An 18800-nucleotide genomic window follows, 5' to 3' on the forward strand; every position below is an offset into this window, starting at 1 on the left:
AACTTTTCTCCATAACAAGGACTAGGTTTTTTTAAAAATAACCTGAGATTCTCACATGACTCCTGAAGCTGGAGCTTTAAGAAAAACCAGATGTCATGAGACTTGTCATAAAACTTTGAGAATTGGAGACCCTGGTAGTGGGCAGATGAAAAATGAAAGATTCAGTTGCTCCACCTTGGAGGGAGTTTGTGATTAGAAATGGTCCAAACACATTTGGCTTTTCCCATGCAATTCATGGGACATTTTTGGAGGGAAAAATAGCAGAAAAACAGTGATCATGCTCACTCCATAGCAACAGCTTTCTCCCTTGTGAGACCTTTTTTTTGGGGGGGGGGTCTTTGTCCCAGTTCCATTTTCACATAGTTTTATACTCAAGAGCAGGTGCCTGCTGGGTGTTGGATTCTCTGCTCTCCCTGGAACTGTGGAGAAGCAGTGGACCTACTCTGGGGCTGCTATTCCCTTCTGCAGGGGGCAGTTGCCAGTGGATCCACCAGTTTTGTCCCCATGGAGCCCCAGTGCATGGAACCCCAGCTGACCTGAGCTATATGTGGGGCTCAGGGAGGACACACCTGCTGCAAAATCCTCTTCCCATACCCCAGCAGTGTTAACTCCCTGAATCTTCATCTGATACTGAATTTTATTTTATTTATTTTGGGGGGGGGAGGATAATAAGAGTTCAGGTAACTCCTCCCCTCCCCCAACTTCATATTTTCCTTTTTGTGACACCTCTGCACTCCCAGCTGCTGGCCTCACCACAAGCAGACATGCTGGAAGCCTCAGGCAGGAGCCATCCTAGTTTGGTAGCCCCATTAGGCCTGGCTAAGCTTCAGAATGGGCCTCAGCCCTTTGGATGCTCCTCCTAACTGTCTCGGAATCTCTGGACCCCGTAGAGTTATCCAAAATGTATCATGTGGACCTGTACTTTTCCCGACATGGCTCTTTTTACAGGCAAAAAACATTGTCCTATGTAATCAGTGATTTGGGGTCCCCCCCATCTTGATGCAAATTAAAGTGACCTAATTTCCAGGGCGGGTGCACAGCACTTTTTATGGGCAAGACCCATTAAGGCATCTCAAACTGGGCACCCCAAATCACTAATCGCTTTGGAAAATCTTGCCTGGAATGTGTTGTGGGACATGTTCTTGTTCACTAACACAACATAGTAGGTAAACACCCAGGAGTGAATTCCTCTGCTGTACATACCTCTCAACCCACCAAAACCCAAGTGTAGGACCCAATGTGCGACGCACCCCCCCCCCCCAAATAAGGAGCGTGGAAAATTCTTTGTGAAAGAAGCTTAAGCTGCTGTAGGATTTCTTTCCTCTTGTGTAAACAACTCCTCCTATAACCTCGGCTTCATGATTTTTTTTTAATGTAAATTTTCAACAACGAAACCTGCGTAGGTAACGCTGAGCCTCAATTGGCCCTTGAAAGTAAGCAGAAGAATTTGCCTGGTCTGTCTGCAATAATTTGAGAGGGCTTTTCTAGGTGAATGGGGTATCTCTATAAACCTTAGACTATGTTTATTCCTCAAGACCTTGAGATGTGCTGGAGTCGATGAGACCGGTGGGTGTTGAGCATCTCCCTGGCTTCAGCCCCAAATCTTTTCTCCAAAATGGAAGTGAGCTGGCATTACTTAAAACTCCCAGAAACCATCAGACTCATTAGAAGTACATCTGACAGGTGATGTGCTGGAGCATTTCAAGTCATTAATGTGGCACCAACAAAACATTCATTATTCAGAGTGTGGGGTGGGGAACCTAGACAGATTTCTTTAAAAATGATGAAAAGGAAGAGACTAAATTATGTGTCACTAATTTTAACCTTGTATGTTATACAGTGTGTGAAGGGGGTGAGTTCCAGACGTTTCCAGCTGAGTTTAATGATGGCATCCCACTGGGGGATCATAAATAGAAGCCTGCATGCTGGGTGATGTTATAGTAGCTTCTGTTTAATTTTTAACATGTTTTCCTCTTTCTTCTTCCCATAGGCTAGATCTTTGTGAGAGCTCAGGAGCTGCGGATGCTGATTTAGTAATGTTGTCAATACAAAGTTGAAGCAATAAAACTTGCCCAGGTGGATAAATGGATTGAGAATCCATTCAGAAGGGGAGCAACCTCTCAACCCCACCTCCCCATCGCTATTGCCACGCTTAAAGGGGTTCTCCAGGTAAAGTGCCACTCCTGTGCTTCCTCCAGAGGGGATCACCACATCCTGCCTCACTTCTTTGGTCCCTTCCGGTGAACTCTTTGCCACCTGCAATTAGGATCTCACAAGAGAGCTATGCGCAAATGCCCCAGGCTCTGCCTACCCTCTGAGCACAACCATGGTTTTGTAACAGTCTGTGACACTGATTAAGTTACAAGTGGGGTTAGGCTGTGTCCTGCCAGCAGCTTTTTCACAGCACAAACAGGGGTTGGGTTTGGTGACCGGAAGGTAGAGCAGGGAGCTCTGGAAATACAAGCTGTTCTGTTTGTTTGCTTTGGTTTTATCTTTTTGGTTTGGAGTTTAGACTGCTTAGTTGGCCTGAGGCTTTCCTGGTTTGGGTGGTTGAATAAGACTCCTGTAAATACAACTGTGACCTCAGAGAGAATCTGGCTTTATTTAATCTTGGCTTCCTCTGAATTCTCTGTCTAACTGCTCAGATCCTTACCAGCAGAGTAACAGGTTCCAACATCGGGCACCACCACCACTTTTTCGGGACTAGTCTTGTTCAGTTTAATACATCATGCAGATCTGACACTTTCAGCATGGGGGCTGAATTTCAAATACAAATGGCTTAGTTCTGTCTTTGTTTTAGGCCATACAATATTTGTACAGATCAGAGCCATAAGATCCAATGTATCAACAGAAGCTGCCTGGGAGCTTCCTTGAGCAGATAGATTTAGGTGTGTAATGATATCATATTAAGGAAAAATTCTCATGAATGGAGGATTGTCCAACTTGAAGAGGATTTTTGGAGTCAGCAGAAGGTTTTGACCCAAAGTAAAGGAAAGCTGTTGGACAACTACCATAGGGGACATGACCTGTAAATCTGTCTCTCCATCAACCCTTCAATCATTTAAATGTAATACACGGTCTCCTCTTTTTTTCTTTCTTCCTCTGATCGAGTTTAAAAGCTTGGGCCATGATAGTTAGAAAATTGATTCATGGAGGAGGTTTGTGAGCTCAGTGTCAACTTGTCAAGCTGGAGATGGTGGAAGAGAATCATCATTGCTGAAGAAAGAGATACGTGCCCCTTCTACAGGGATCATCAAAGTATCTAAACAGTTTGAACAGTGAATGGCATTTACATTAGATTCCAGTGGTTCCAGGAGGCAAGATGTGGTATTGGTTCATTACAATTGCAAGAATTTAGCATTTACTTAAAACCTTTCATCTGTCAGGAAGATGCTGCTTGCCCATGTACATTAGAATATAGGTGTCCAAATTTTGCCCAGTGAAGGACTATACTTGGCCATGAGCCCAAGCCCATGTCTAATTTGCATAAAAGGGAGCAGATTACATCCCTCTTCATCACAGAGGCATGATCCAGGGAGATACAGATCTTAGCAGTCAGTGCTCTAGCTTGATCTATGTGACCTTCCACGTGGACAAAGCTGGAACATTGCATGCTGGGACCTACAGTCTCCATTGGCTGGCGAAATAAAGATGAAGGAGCAGTTCAATGTTGGCAAAACTCTCTCTCTCTCTGTGTGTGTGTGTGTGTGTGTGTGTGTGTGTGTGTGTGTGTGTGTGTGTGTGTGTGTGTGTGTGTGTGTGTGTGTGTGTGTGTGTGTGTGTGTGTGTGTGTGTCCGGAGGCTGATTTACTAGTTACTGAACTTCTTGTTAATCTTCTCGAAAACAGATTGTCCTCCAGCCAAGTCAGAGACAGTAGCAGAGTTCAAGCCAAGGAAACAGAATGAACATAATGTTCTTTGCAAGCCTAGATTTTAAATCACTACATCAGGGAGGCATCAGATTGTGCAAAATGGATTTGAAATCCATTCATTGGCCAATCATCAGGAGCCATACATAAAGCGACCAGTTATCCACCATTAGAACTAGTAGTCAGTTTGAGCTTCAGAGCTGAACCACTCATAATATATTGCAAAGCAGAGCCCCTACTTTGATGCTGCCATATCAACAAGCACAGTAAAGAGTTTGGCTGGAGGAGGAGGGGAGTGGAGGGGTTATGTGTGCTGATGCATTTCTGTGGCCCCTCCCACAGTGAGCTGAGACTACCTCTTGCAGTGTGAGAATCAATTCCCTTTAATGCTACTTCATCCTCTCTCTTGCACAACTGGTTTCCATCCACTTGTTGAATCTTGTCGCAAGCTAAACCGGGAGATCTTTGGGGCTGGGTTTTTATTACTCATTTGTACAGCATACATCACAATGTGGTCTTGCTCGCAGCTGGGGCTGCTAGCTGCTACTGAGATACAAATAATAAATGAGGACAGAGCACACCGATGATCCTGGTTCAAAGATACTGTTGCCTAGTGAGCTTTATTCAAGTCCCAGTGTGCATTGCTCTTCCTTGGAAGCAGAGATTACATGGCAGTGCTACCAGTGGAGGGCTCATCCCACAAAATCCAGATCTGGATCGTGATCATCACCCAAAGTTAGGGGGTGCTGGGATTCAGGGTTTTGGTTCAGACAGTTATATATAGAGAGACAGCTAGCAAAGCTTGGGCTGGGTGAAGGAACCAAAGGGAGGTAGGGTCCCAACTTTCACTGAAAGTCAGTCAGAGCTGGGTACCCAGCTGTCTTGGGCCCTTTTGAATATCCCAGCCTCAATCCAGAACCCAATCCCGTCATTGTTCATATGTGGAGTGGGCTCATTATTTTTGAATGTGAAATAGGGTTCTAAAGAAATGAATACAGCACATCAGCTCTGAGTCTGAAGTGCGAAGCTGCGCTGGATTCACTACACTGCAATGAAGAGAGAAACAGGAGAACTTAAAAGAAAAGATTGCCATGTAATTCTAACGCCCCTGTTCTCAGGGAAAGCCCGCCTTTGAAAATACCTCTCTCCCCAGCAGCAGTGTGAGCCAGCCTGATGTATGATTACTGGAAGGAATAATAAATTAGGAAGTGGCACCCTGCCCATTTAATTTTAGAAATAGACTGTGATGTTTATGCGAATGTCCTTTCCTGCTCACTTTTTCCTGTTGCTTCCTTCTCGGATTGTTATGATTTTGGTCAAAGTAAATCCCCGCCAGATAAAAAGATAAACAATCCAAAGCCCTTTTCCAGGGGGTAAGATCATAACAATAATTTCAAATGTAACTAGCGATTCTGGGTGCCTAACTTTAGACACCTTAAAGGGGCTTGACTTTCAGAGGGATTGTTCACCACTTTCTTAAAAGAAGCCGCCTTACAAATGTTTCAAACTGAGCACCCAAAGTTGAGGCAGCCAAAATCACTAGTTGCTTCTGAAAATCTTAGCCACAGTCAGCAAAGGGAAGAAGATTATAATAAACTCTCAGACACTTACCTGGTTGATTCTTGCTATACAATCTGCTTGAGATTCCAAAATAAATGCTGTTACGACATCCGCAGTGGCTGTCCCTTGCTCACAAAAGCAGATGGTGGATAATGTGCTATCCACCAAAGATATCTTCTTTTGGATCTTCTCTCTGCATAAACAAGTGACAAACAACTAAGAACTCTTGTATAGGACCTACTTTGTGCCTATCATGGTGTGCCAGTCAGCACACCTTAATCATTGTGTTATATATACTGCAGCTTGTCTTTCCAGCCCATTCATTTTCCATGGGACTATAGCATTTCCCTAAACAAAATGAGCCCCAAGCGGTGGACAATTAGTACACAGAGGAGGTCTCAAACCTTTCCATAGTATGGATCACACTTAATGGTGTGTCTATGTAGAGCAGCTACTCTTCAGTTGACCATGGCATGAATCACATTGTGGCACCCCGGCACCCCAATATTCACCACTCATGTAATTAGGATATGTTTTGTACAAAGTATGCCTTGTGAGGTATCATTCTAAAAGTCTTGATCTGATAGACATTAATATCTCATTGGCTGGTACATGCTATCGTCGTATGTGGAGTTATGAAGTTTGGCTATGTAGGTGCTACTGAAACATGTTGTGAGGTTGAAAACACCCACAAGCCGTTTTTCAGGTACAACAGTAAAAAGGCCAAACAATGTTAATGGCTTATTGCGGAAATGCACACAAGCACAAGGATTACCCTTGGGATTCTCAGAGATAGCACTACACAATGGGAACTGTTTGACCCAGGTCACAGCAAAAGAACCTTTCAGCAAGTGGGAAGAAGATATAAAAGGGGTAAAATGGCATCATAGGGGGACCTCACTCTCCCAACACCACCACACCTGGAAACATCAGCGGAATAAAGACTGAACAGGGGGGGAAGTGATAATCCAAGGCTAGAGGGATTCTAGCCTGGGTATGATAACCTGGGAAACCCAGGCTGAAATCTGCCAGCCTGTTCATCACTCAGGATGAGAATTTGCTAATTCATATCCTACCTATCTAGTATGTTAAACAAAACCGCAAACTGAGTGTATCTACTAGGTAATCTACTTTGATCTGTTTGCTATCACTTTTAATCACTTAAAATCTATCCTTTTGTAGTTAATAAACTTATTTTATGTTTTAATCCAAACCAGTGTGTGTTTGACTAAGGTGTATGGGGAAAATCTCAGCTTGGATACCGCAAGTGTACATTGTCCTCTTCACATTGAGGGAAGAGGCGGACGGGGTGTTAAACCCATATACCGGCCAGATTTGACCAGGGCAGGACAGTGCTGCTCTGCGGTCCTAGGCTGAGAGGCTGGTGGTCAGAGAGCCTGCATGTGACTGCACCTGGGTGTGTCCCTACCTGTGTGAATGCTGGTGAAAGTGCAAGCTTGGTGGGCTTTGCAACTTGTCACAGCAGCACAGTGTGAGAGGGAGCCCAGAATGGCGGGTCAGAGGGCTCAGTGGTACCCCAGTGGGAACCCATCACACACATCAACTCCTATTCACTATTATACAACACACACAAATGACAGCATTTCTCTTTTCCATCCCCTCATATTTGCTGCAGGATGGTGGTTGATTAACATCCTCACTTGAACAGCTTGCTCAGTTCTAAGAGGCAAAGCCGAGCAAGATCAGAATAGGTCCCTTAGGAAACATGTCCAGGGATCACGAGGGACTTTGTACCAAGGCAGCAGGCTGAGCTTCTGCCTCATTGTAGGGTGTTTATAGGCAACATGTGGGACTGATTTTCCAAAGGTACTGTGCACCTACAGGCCCCCATTGATGGCAGTCGTGCCTGGCACTTCTGAAAACCAGGCCCACTATGTTTTCAGGGCTTGTAGCAGTCTCTAGTGTGCTGGCCACACTAAAATGTCATCTAGAAAGTGGAGTTTGGATCTTTGTTACTGATTTATTGGGTCCATCCAGTTTTATCAGCTGGGTGAGTAGCAAGCTGGATATGAGTGTGCTCACATTATGCAGCAAATTCCTGGCTCTGCCTGTAGTACATTGTAACTGATGATTACATCACTGGGGAAGGCTTTTCCAATGCATTGACTTTGGAGAGTGGGGTGACAATTCACCTCTGGAGCAACTAGAGGCGAGAGAGAAATCAGACAAAAAAAATATTGTCATGTCTCAGATCAACTGTCCTACAACTAAAACCATCTTTTGTAGAAGGCAGGAACAATGCTCAGAATGGCTCCCCACAAAAACATTTAAGAAATGACTCCCTCACCACAGTATGCTCTCCTCACCCATGGGAGGCAGGCATGTACTATTATCCCCTGAGGGGGGAACAAAGGCAAAAAGAGAGAGTAAGTGAATCCTGAGCCCAGCCCAGTACCCTGAACCACAGACCCAGCCTTTCTTGGTACAGCTGTTGGAATCAGCTGATGTTTTTGGCACCAAGACCACGCTGCCATATTGAGGAACGTGAAAGGATTCGTGCTAGCCAGCGTTTGAGAGAGTGGAATGTGGAAAGGCGTATATGGCACCTACAGAGAACCTTTAGAGAGACCTAGCACAAAGACAATTTTCTGAATATAACCATGTTGGGAGATGATTATTTAAGAACAGACTTTGAGAATGGGCATGAGCTTTTTTTAAAAAACAAAAACAAAAAAAAACATGCCAAACTGCACTAAGGGGTTAAGATGAGTTCCTGTCTGCATCCTATAGAACTTGCCCATACCGGTATTGCCCTGGCCTCTTCTTTTGTCATTCAGTGTTGAACGCATTCTAAGACAATATGCATTTCCTCACCTTTTGGGGGCGAAGCCAGACTTTAAGGCACCTGCTCCCCTACATGGTGTAAACTTTGCTTGTGCCAATCAGAAACGAACACAAACAGGTTTTGGGCCCCGTCCCCTATGACACTTCTATGATGTCATTGTGGGTACTTTATGGCCTGCCTGCCATGTGCAGGCAGGGAGAGGAGAAAGAAAACGAATCCTGTGTATACCCGTGTATCCTGTGTATACCCGTGTGTCCTGTGTATACCTGTAACCGAGCCTGATCACCTCGAAGCCTCTCTCTCAGCTCACGTGTTTCAAATAGAGCTTCTACGTTTGCCGGTCGTTATGCGTTGGTTTGTATTTGTAAGTATCAGTTATTACTAAATGCTGCATCTTTGTTTATAAATATTGTTAGTAGATATTTTAGTCATTGTGTGTTTTAAGTTTCATTAACTCTATTAGCTAATCATACGCTGCTCCCTTACCCCTTGTAATTATCCCCAATAAAACTTTTAAATTGATTAAGTTTAGTGTGTGTGTGTGTGTCTGCAGTTTGCATCGTGACCCACACTCTCCTTGCATCCCTTACCAATATAGTCTGTTGCCACGTGCAGCCTGGTAAATAACAGGCCTGCATTTTCTTTCGCCCCTGCGAGTCCGTGGCAATCTACATGGCGTCACGAACAGGATGCAAGGAAGTTGGGCCATGCCCATGGCACGCTGCAGACCGCGCAGATGATGAAACTGAACAGTTCCAACATTTGCAGTTTCACCTTTTTACTAGCCAAAATTCGACTAATCCAAAAATAGAATGGATCTGTTCCCTTGGCTCGGGCAAAACTCTAAAAGGCTATACTGTACCATTAACCCTGGCAGATACGGGATGCCTCCTCCGGTGCCACCCGAGCTTTAGGTGTCAGCCAGCCGATTGTTCTCTACAGCCTCAGTGCACGGAGACTGTGGAAAACCTCGGCGCTGCAGATCCCTCTCAGCTTTGGAGAGAATGTAGCCGCATTGTTAGAAAATCCGGAGGTACCGTTTCCAAATTGATTCCCCCACCTCGGGTAATGCCTGCTGATCCGGCACACAAATTATTATGCCAGATGATAAAAGAATTAGATTTAATTAAGAAAACCAAAAAATTGCGACCCGATGAATATAAATCTGAGGATGTTTCCACCGTCCTGTTTAGCATGCTATGCAAGGCCCTTGATCTGTGCTCTGTCCTTCACGGGGGCACTATGTTTGCAGCTAAACAGGCAGCCCCAGGCTCACCTAAAGATGATAATGAGGAAAAGACAGAAAAGGTAGAGCCCATCACTACCCCTCTCCTCTCAAGTCCCTCTCAAAAAATTTTGCCACCCCCATATGACGCTCCTAAAACTCCCCTGTATCCAACTCTGCCAACAGCCCCAGAATTTACTGAATCTGAAACTGTAGCAGAAGCTTTGCCTGTTGCGATAACTAAAACTAAAATAGATGCACAAACAGGCAACACCATGCAGGTTAGTGAACTGCGAACTCGTACTAAAGCCGAACTTAAAGAGTTTTTAAAGGAAACGCAACGAAAAACCGATGAGGCCCCTATGGTTTGGATCGGACGGCTAGCCTTAGAACACGGAGCCAAACTGGTGGCCCGTGAGGAGGCTGGCATCTTAGCTAAAACGGCCAATTGGGCACGAGGCTTCCCGGGTCATGCTTTATTAAATAATCGCATTTGGCCACTTACTACCCCGGCAGCTGCCATTTTAGCAATGCAAGGCAGTTTTAAAGGCTTGTATATCCCCCCGGGAGCCTTAGTCACTCCACATGATTTAATATGGGCAATCGCAGGAGCTTCCATAGCCCTGTGGGATCCACTACAAAACCCACTTAATTTAACTGTTCAACAGCAATTGGTGGCCACACCCTTTATATATGTTACTGATCCCACCCAAATTCCTGTCTCAGCAGAGGCAGTTGATTTAGCATTAGAAGCTGCCCCTGGAGCTGACACCGGTGCCATGCTGCACTTGCATGCAGCTGTTCGCAGATCCATCTTAACGTTATTTGAAGTAGTTAGTAAAATTAAGTTGTCACAGCCGCCCCTGCCTGTTGTCCTCCCAGTTGAGTTGCCCCCAAAGACCCTCCAAAGAGTCAGTTTAATCCCCAAAAACATTCTGAGCGAACTAAAGCTGAACGGGCACGATTTGGCTTCCTTCTTAACAAAGGAATCCCCAAAGAGCACTAAGGTACATGGTTTTGCTTCAACGTTGTATTTGAAGAATGCTTGACAACAGTCTGAGTGTGAGGTATACAGGCAGTGACACACCTGCTATAGATTTCCACATAGCTGAACTGTATAAACCACTGGCCCGTGATCAGGTCTAATTGGTTAATTCAGCCTTGCAAAATTCAATTTGCCTAGCGTGCTTTTTTTTTTTTTTTGGCAACAAGAGAGCAAAATATCAGTCTCTTATTACAATCTTTATGACACAGGGTGGACACATAGATCTGGTGCTTGAGCTAGTGACTTCTCCTGATGCTGTTGCAAGGATGGGCTAATGGGTACAAGATCTTTTTCTGATCTCTCCTACATGTCTGTTGCATAAAGACCTGCTCAGTGGTTATTTGCAGAAGTTGTCATTTTCTGCTATTCCTCTTAGAGAATTCGGCTCCTCTGCCCCACTACATCCATCCTTGACATATGCCCTAGCTATGAAAAAACACAGGTTAGGTAAACTATGAAAGTCTCAGCCAGCCACAGCTCATTATTCTGTTCACATATTCTGGGCAAGGCAGAGAGCTCACAGCTACCCTGCTCACATTTTCCTAGGGAGTAATTGACTGTGAGGAGCCTTGGAGTGCTCCTCAATGATGACCCAGCTATAGTTTTCAGGCATAATTAACTTCTCTTTATTCTTGTAAAGAAGCTGATCACAGTTAGCTTTAATGGATTTTGATTTCTTCCTACTGCAGTGACCACAGCAGAGGCTACTGGCTAGAGTAGGTCCAGCAACTACTGGCATAATGAACCGAACATTCACCTTAATAAGAAATTATCCATTTACATTACAGTAACTCCTAGGGCTCCCAACTGAGATCGGAGTCCAAGGCACTGGACTGGTTTTCAGCACAACTCTGCCTCAGTTCCCCATCTGTGCAAAATGTGCATAGTAATACTTTCTCCCACCCTATTTAGACTGTAAAAAGTCTTCAAGGCAGAGATTACTATATTTGTCTAGTGCCTAGCAAAATAGGGCACAGATATTGATAGGGGCTGTGACAAATGTAGTAATATCCCTGAAAAACCTTATTGAATTCAGTTTAAGTAGCTTTGGGGTCCATTGCTCTAAATGCAAAGTTTATGTATTATTGTGGGCAGGAATTGTATGTCCTTTCTTGGGAAGGGGTGGGTGGGAAGGGAGATGTGATGGAAGGCTTGGATGACCAAAGACTATATTGAACAATGGGCCAGACAAGATTGAACTTTTGGGACCATCTGAGTGAAGTGATTTTCCTGGGGAATTTCTAGAGGGAGGTGAATGCAAATTCCCCACCACCACCAGTTATGCAAAAATCCAGCCTTTTGAAGTTACGCCCTGGGGAGTGGGCCACGGTCTGCTGATCACCTGTTACATGAGGCCAAGATCTGCATAAAGGAAGGACTACTATTCATGGGAGGTCTGGTTTTGAACCTGAGACAGTATGGACTTTTAACCATGGGGACAACTCAGCTGTGGATTTTGAAGGACTGACACCTACCAGAGCTCTTGTTGGAGCTGGGGTGACTAGCGGGCATGTTGGGGTTTTTAAATTGTTCTTAAATGTATTTTCTCTGTAATGGAGAGAAAGCAAAGCACAGATGCAGACCTCTAGGCAGTCTGGCTTGCTGAGGATATCACAGTGTGGGCAGGGAACTGTGCAGTCTGGGAAAACCCCTGGTCAGGAGGAAGAGAGATGCAGGTCTTTACCAAGAGAGGTGATGGCTGAGGAGTCGGGAGCCTAGAGTGGATGCCATCGAGGGACCACAGAGAGGGAATACAGGTGCAGTTGCCCTGAACTGTGAAGGGGTCTCTCAGTAGTGGTGGTGGTAATTCTTTTGTCTATTGTGACTATTTAGACTGTAAACTCTTTGGGGGCAGGGACTGTTTCTCATTATTAGTAGGTACAGCATCTACCAAAAATGGGCCCCCAATCCTGACTGGGTCCTTTAGGTGCCTATGTGATACGAATACATAATAATTTTGCTAGGCAGTACAGTCCAGTCCAGAGTAAAGAATGGTCTCTGCTCCAAAGAGCTTCCAAGACAGACAAGAGAGGAAATAAAGCGAGCAGTAATTATTCATTGTTTGTATTCAGATAGCACAGGAAGACAGTCCCTACATGCTTATTTGCAGGACAAAACAAATGCAAGAAGAAAAGAATGGGCCACTATATGGCAAATTTTCATAATCAAGGTATCTCCAAGAGATTTACAAAGCAATGAGTTAGAAACAGGGGCAGAGCCAATGGCTGGGTAGGTAAATGAAGCAACTGTGTATTGCTCTTCTACAGCCTTGGACATTAGAAGCTGTTTTATTGAGAAATGTTGGCCATGAGCCTGGGGTTATCCCCTTCTAACAGTGGTACAGGATGATTATCAGCTGGAAGGCCACCAGAGATGAGAACAAGGGACTTCAGAGGTAAACATAATAAGTAGGGGACGGGCATGGTCAAGAGGCCAAGGTAATGAACTGTCCTGAAAAAAAAAATCACTTTTGTTCCTGTGACTGAGCATATGATCAAACATTGCATCACAGGTATCCTGAAGTGTGCCTCTGTGGGGCTGTGTCTGCACAAGGAGATCTTTCCTAAAGTCTCCCAGCTTTGCCAAAACCATACACAGCTCCACCTGTGGGAGCATAAGGGTTAGGTTCCAAGTGGCCTGGTCTTTTCTAACTTTCCCACAGGGCTGAGCAATAGCAGGAGACTTCAGCAAAAAAAATCCTTGTATAGACAAGACCCAAAGAAAATTTCCCAATCTGACCTGCTCCATGACTTCTGGCATTTCTGTGAACTGTGCAGACTTGCGGTCATTTCGTAATCGTTTATGGAAAAAGAGATGGGCTTTCTGCACCCGTATGAACTTTGGGTGGACAGGTCATTCATCCAGACCTGTCATAGTGAAGAACAGCTACAGGGCAGACCATTGGATTTTCCTTTCTGTTCTTCATTTGGGTATTGGCCGAGTGCTAATGTCGTCAGATGGGCTTATATTCACACTATTTGTTTTACACGTCAATGAACCTAATATCTCTTGTGGCTTCTCAGCAGACCCTTAAAACAGAGGCAGTTCTCATTTTTGGAAAGGGAACATAAATATTTGCCTCAAATATACCAGTTTAAAAAAAAATTAGGGCTGTTGATTAATCATAGTTAACTCACCTGCTTAACTAAAAAAAAATTAATCACGGTTAAAAAAATTAATCGTGCTTAATTGCAGTTTTAATCACACTGTTAAACAACAGAATACCAACTGAAATTTATTAAATATTTTGTATGTTTTTCTACATTTTCATAATATATTGTAGTCTGTGTTCTAATTGAAATCAAAGTGTATATTTTTATTACAAATATTTGCACTGTAAAAATGATAAAGAAACCATATTTTTCAATTCACCTCATACAAGTACTGTAGTGCAATCTGTCATGAAAGTGCAATTTACAAATGTAGATTTGTTTTTGTTACATAACTGCACTCAAAAACAAAACAATGTAAAACTTCAGAGCCTCTAAGTCCACTCAGTCCTACTTCTTGTTCAGCCAAATCGCTAAAACAAACAAGTTTGTTTACATTTACAGGAGATAATGCTGCCCTCTTCTTATTTACAGCACCACCAGAAAGTGAGAACAGGCATTTGCATGGTACTTTTATAGCTGGCATTGCAACGTATTTTCATGCCAGTTATGCTAAACATTCGTATGCCCCTTCATGCTTCACCCACCATTCTCCTACAGGTTTTTGTATATTGCCATTCCTAATATCTGATTTGTGTCCATTTATCCTTTTCCTTAGAGACTGTCCAGTTTGGCCGATGTACATAGCAGAGGGGCATTGCTGGCATATGATGGCATATTACATTGGAACCGTGATGGTGTGGCTGATCTGGTTAGGTCCTGTGATGGTGTTGGGATAAATGGACACAAATCAGAAGCAGATCTTAAGGTGGCCATCCTGCAGCAAAAACTTCAGGACCAGACTTCAAAGAGAAACTGCTGAGCTCCAGTTCATCTGCAAATTTGACACCATCAGCTCAGGATTAAACAAAGACTGTTAATTAAATTTGTGACTGAACTCCTTGGGAGAGAATTGTATATTTCCTGCTCTGTTTTACCTGCATCAGAAAGGGGTATACACACAGAAAAGCTCTGCTGCAAAAACGCCTTTAGTATATAAGGTGCCAGGATTTTTTTTTTTTTTTTACAGATCCAGACTAACACGGCTACCCCTCTGATACTCTTCTCCTATATATTTCATGTTATACCAGTCTCGGATGAAGACCCAGCACATGTTGTTCATTTTAAGAACATTTTCACTGCAGATTTCACAAAACACAAAGAAGGTACCAATGTGAGATTTCTAAAGGTATCTACAGCACTCGACCCAAGGTTTAAGAATCTGAAGTGCCATCCAAAATCTGAGAGGGACGAGGTGTGGAACATGCTTTCAGAAAACTTAAAAGAGCAACACTCCAATGCGGAAACTACAGAATCCGAATCACCAGAAAAGAAAATCAACCTTCTCCTGGTGGCATCTGATTCAGATGATGAAAATGAACATGCATCAGTCCACACTGCTTTGTATCGTTATCAAGTAGAACCCGTCATCAGCATGGATGCATATGTTCTTCAAGCATGGAACTTGAAACATGAAGGGACAAATGAATCTTTAGCACATCTGGCATGTAAATATCTTGCAATGCTGGCTACAACAGTGCCATGAGAACGCCTGTTCTCACTTTCAGGTGACATTGTAAACAAGAAGTGGGCAGAATTATTTCCTACAAATGTAAACAAACTTGTTTGTCTGAGCGATTGGCTGAACTAGAAGTAAGACTGAGTGGACTTGCAGGCTCTAAAATTTTTACTTTGTTTTACTTTTGAATGCAATTTTTTTGTACGTAATTCTACATTTGTAAGTTCAACTTTCATGACAAAGAGATTGCACTACAGTACTTGTATTAGGTGAATTTAAATGTACTATTTCTTTTGTATTTTTACAGTGCAAATACTTGTAATCAAATATAAATATAAAGTGAGCACTGTACACTTTGTATTCTGTGTTGTAATCGAAATCAATATATTTGAAAATGTAGAAAAACATCCAAATCCAAAAATATTTAAATAAATTGTATTCTATTATTGTTTAATTATGCAATTAAATCACAATTAATTTTAATTGCTTGACAGCCCTAAAAAAAAATTCACAATAGTGACATCAGACATGAATATCCAAAAATGCTAATTTTGTTAGTCTCTTGTAATACATCTACCATGACTGTCAGCGGAGGATCTCAAAGCACTTTACAAACATTAACTAATGAAGCTTCAGAAAACTGTAAGGTTTAGTCACTCCACCTGAAATGCTGCCATCTCTTGGTAGAACACAACAGTTGTTTAATAGCACACACCAATACTAAGCAAAAGCAAAAAGGGACCACATGGAGACATCATCCCTCACTTGTGTGACTGTCTTTGTGGCTTTGAAAAGATCATGTATCCCTTCTAGGATGAATAGCTACACACACTTTTTAATGGTGCCCACCCTATTTAAACTTGTTTCTCTTTTTCTCACTACAATAATCCCGCATGTTAATAAGTCACATTTTAGCCAAGATTCTCAAAGCACTTTGAGCCTGAATCCAATTTACACAACTCTGGCATTAGAATGGCCATAAATTACATTTGCATTCACTTTAAGGCCTCTTTTGACTGCCAGAGAAGTGAACAAGGGCCTTAAGTAAATGAGAATCCATCTCATCGTGCACAATTTATTAATCTTCACAATATCTCCGAAAATCAGATAAGTTATTATAAGACCCATTTTACACACCGGCGCATAAACTGAGATGGAGCTAGCTGAAGTGACTGAGCAGGGAATAAAATGCAAGGAGTCTGTTCTCGCAGTCCCCTGTTCTAACCAGTTGACAGCACTCCCTGTACTGCATATGGAGCGCACCCAGAAGGAGTTTTTAAATTCTTAGCTGAAGGAATATGTGGGGATTTTGTGTATCTCACAAATCCTTTCCTTTCACCTTCAGTACAGCAAGGGCAACACAGACACAGCTTTGGGCCTTATGATTGGACTTATTTTTATATGCATCACACTGGGTGGCTAGTGACCAAATTCTATTCACCTACCACTTTACAGCCCTGTGGGTGAAAATGGGACCAAAAATTTGGCCCAAGGACCCTAAAAAGGAAGGAAAATCTTGTGGCTGAACCACTGAGCCAAGACTCAGAACTTCTGATTTCAAATTCCTGCGTTGCCACAGACATCCTGTGTGACGGCAGACAAGTCACCCAATCTCTCTGTCCCTTAGTTTGCTTTCTCTAAAATGGGAATATTAATATTTTCTTACCTCTCCAGGGGTGGGGTGGGGAGAATTAACGTATTACTTTCTGTGGAGTCATATGGGCCATAGAACTGTAAAGAACTCGTTCAGCAGACCATCACTCCATCCACGTATCACATTGTCTTCAGGCCTGTGACTGTATGTAATTCCCGATGACCCTCAGATTCTAACAAAGCAAGGGGGCTTCCTAACTATGACCTAACAAACCAAGGGGAAGGATTATAATTAATGGATGGCTTTGTGGACAATGGAGATGATGTTTCATGACTGACTTTGACTTTTCTATCTCCACTTTGCTGATATCTTTATGGCGATCCAGAAGGGGAAAACATGCTGTAGGACGCCATTACATTCACCTACACTGTCTGGGCAGACAAGGAAAACCCTGAACGCTCTGTTTACTGACCACCAGTGGTTGGCCCACTGTTGTGACAACTGACCCCACCTGCCCAGTACAGCTCCCCCAGGTATTTCTGTGCATTTGATCACCACCGCCACCGTAAAACAGAACATGTGCATGTTTATAGCTTTGCTGTGACCCATATCACCACAGTATCTTGGCATTTCAGATGTTAATGAATTAATTCCCTACATCTTTTATATAAATATATAGAAAATAATTGGCTGAGCAAAGTGAGGTCCTACACTCAGCTTGATGGCATTTCTCTGTCTGGAGCATTATAACTAGTGTGGGAGAGAATGCGTAACAATGGTATGATGGACACTCAGAGCCCCTGGCAGGGACCTGGGTATGGGGGGAGGGAGGAATGGTGACATACAGAGCCTCTGGCATGAGAAGATGGGTATAGGGAGTACCTGAAATAGAGAGGGATGGGAGGGTGGCGTTACAAAGAAATTGTGGAGAGCAATGGAGGAATGCAAGGAGTCCCGGCGTGTGCAATGAGCTCATACTACTGAAGCAATGCAATGTGCATCCCTCTAATAGTCAGGGATCAGCTGGAGTATATCAAATCACATTCTGAAACCCTTTAAAACGTTATCATTCAGCCCACACAGGAGCATCTTTGCAAGCAACCAGTCACTTCTGAGTTCATGGAGCCGTACAGTGACAGAATTAGTTTTATGTTTGAATAGTTGACAGCCACAGTTTGCATTCGGCAGCATTCTCCCATCAGCCCAATGTATTTTTAGCTCTCTCGTGCAGAGAGGTCTTTATACAAGGCACAAAAGCAAATGCACATCTTTATTATGAGTTCATTAATACGCTATGCAAAAAATAGCACGCCTCCTCCTATTTTGGAAGCCTTAGACAAGCCTTCTGTACCAAGACATGAATCATGTTGTGTGAACAGGAAACTGAGCACTGGCTCAGAAGATTCCTGGCTCCTCTGGAAGAGCTGAGCATGGGGATCAGAGCCAAGGTTGGTGACAGGGTGTAATATTTCCATCAGTGGGAAAATAGCGAGTGTCAGATCCTCCATGTGCGTAAATTATTGTCGTTCAGTTGACATCAATGGAGCTATGGCATTTTACACCAGCTGAGGATCTAGTCCAGGGTGTTAAATAACTGTGATTGGATTCTGATGCGTGAAGATCCTGATGGAATGACAGATGCCAGGGCAAGAAGATTTAAGTTAGGCTTTCCCCCCCCAAAAAAACCTTTTCCCTAAATCTTAAATAAAAATAAATCTGAATTTAGTTAACAGCCATACAAACATAATACTTCACTCTGAACAAGATGTTTCACAGTGGATTATTTGTTAGTCACAACATTGGCATGAAAGCATGAGTTACACATTCCGTGTATTATTGGCTTCACTCAGAATAATGATTGCAATCTTGGGAATACAGCCCTTTGACTTGCAGTCACCGTCATCACATTTCTCTTTCTTGCTCAAGAGCTGTACCCTCCACATGCCTCAAATTGGAGCCCTCTGGCATCCCAGAAAGACGTCCTACCAAGTCCAAGTGGTTTCACCTTGCGCACACAGGAAACTGCAGTTCTG

General features: G+C 43.3%; 1 long non-coding RNA gene across 1 annotated transcript in view; it reads right to left on the minus strand.

Moving 5' to 3' along the window:
• The window catches only part of LOC120397355, a 74052-nt gene that overhangs the window by 38591 nt on the left and 16661 nt on the right, over positions 1 to 18800 (minus strand). Inside the window, exon 2 of the long non-coding RNA XR_005593743.1 lies at positions 5481 to 5622. This is a non-coding gene — a long non-coding RNA (uncharacterized LOC120397355). The remainder of the gene's footprint in view (positions 1 to 5480; positions 5623 to 18800) is intronic.

Source organism: Mauremys reevesii, linkage group 2 (genome assembly GCF_016161935.1).
Source record: "Mauremys reevesii isolate NIE-2019 linkage group 2, ASM1616193v1, whole genome shotgun sequence".
NCBI lineage: Eukaryota > Metazoa > Chordata > Testudines > Geoemydidae > Mauremys > Mauremys reevesii.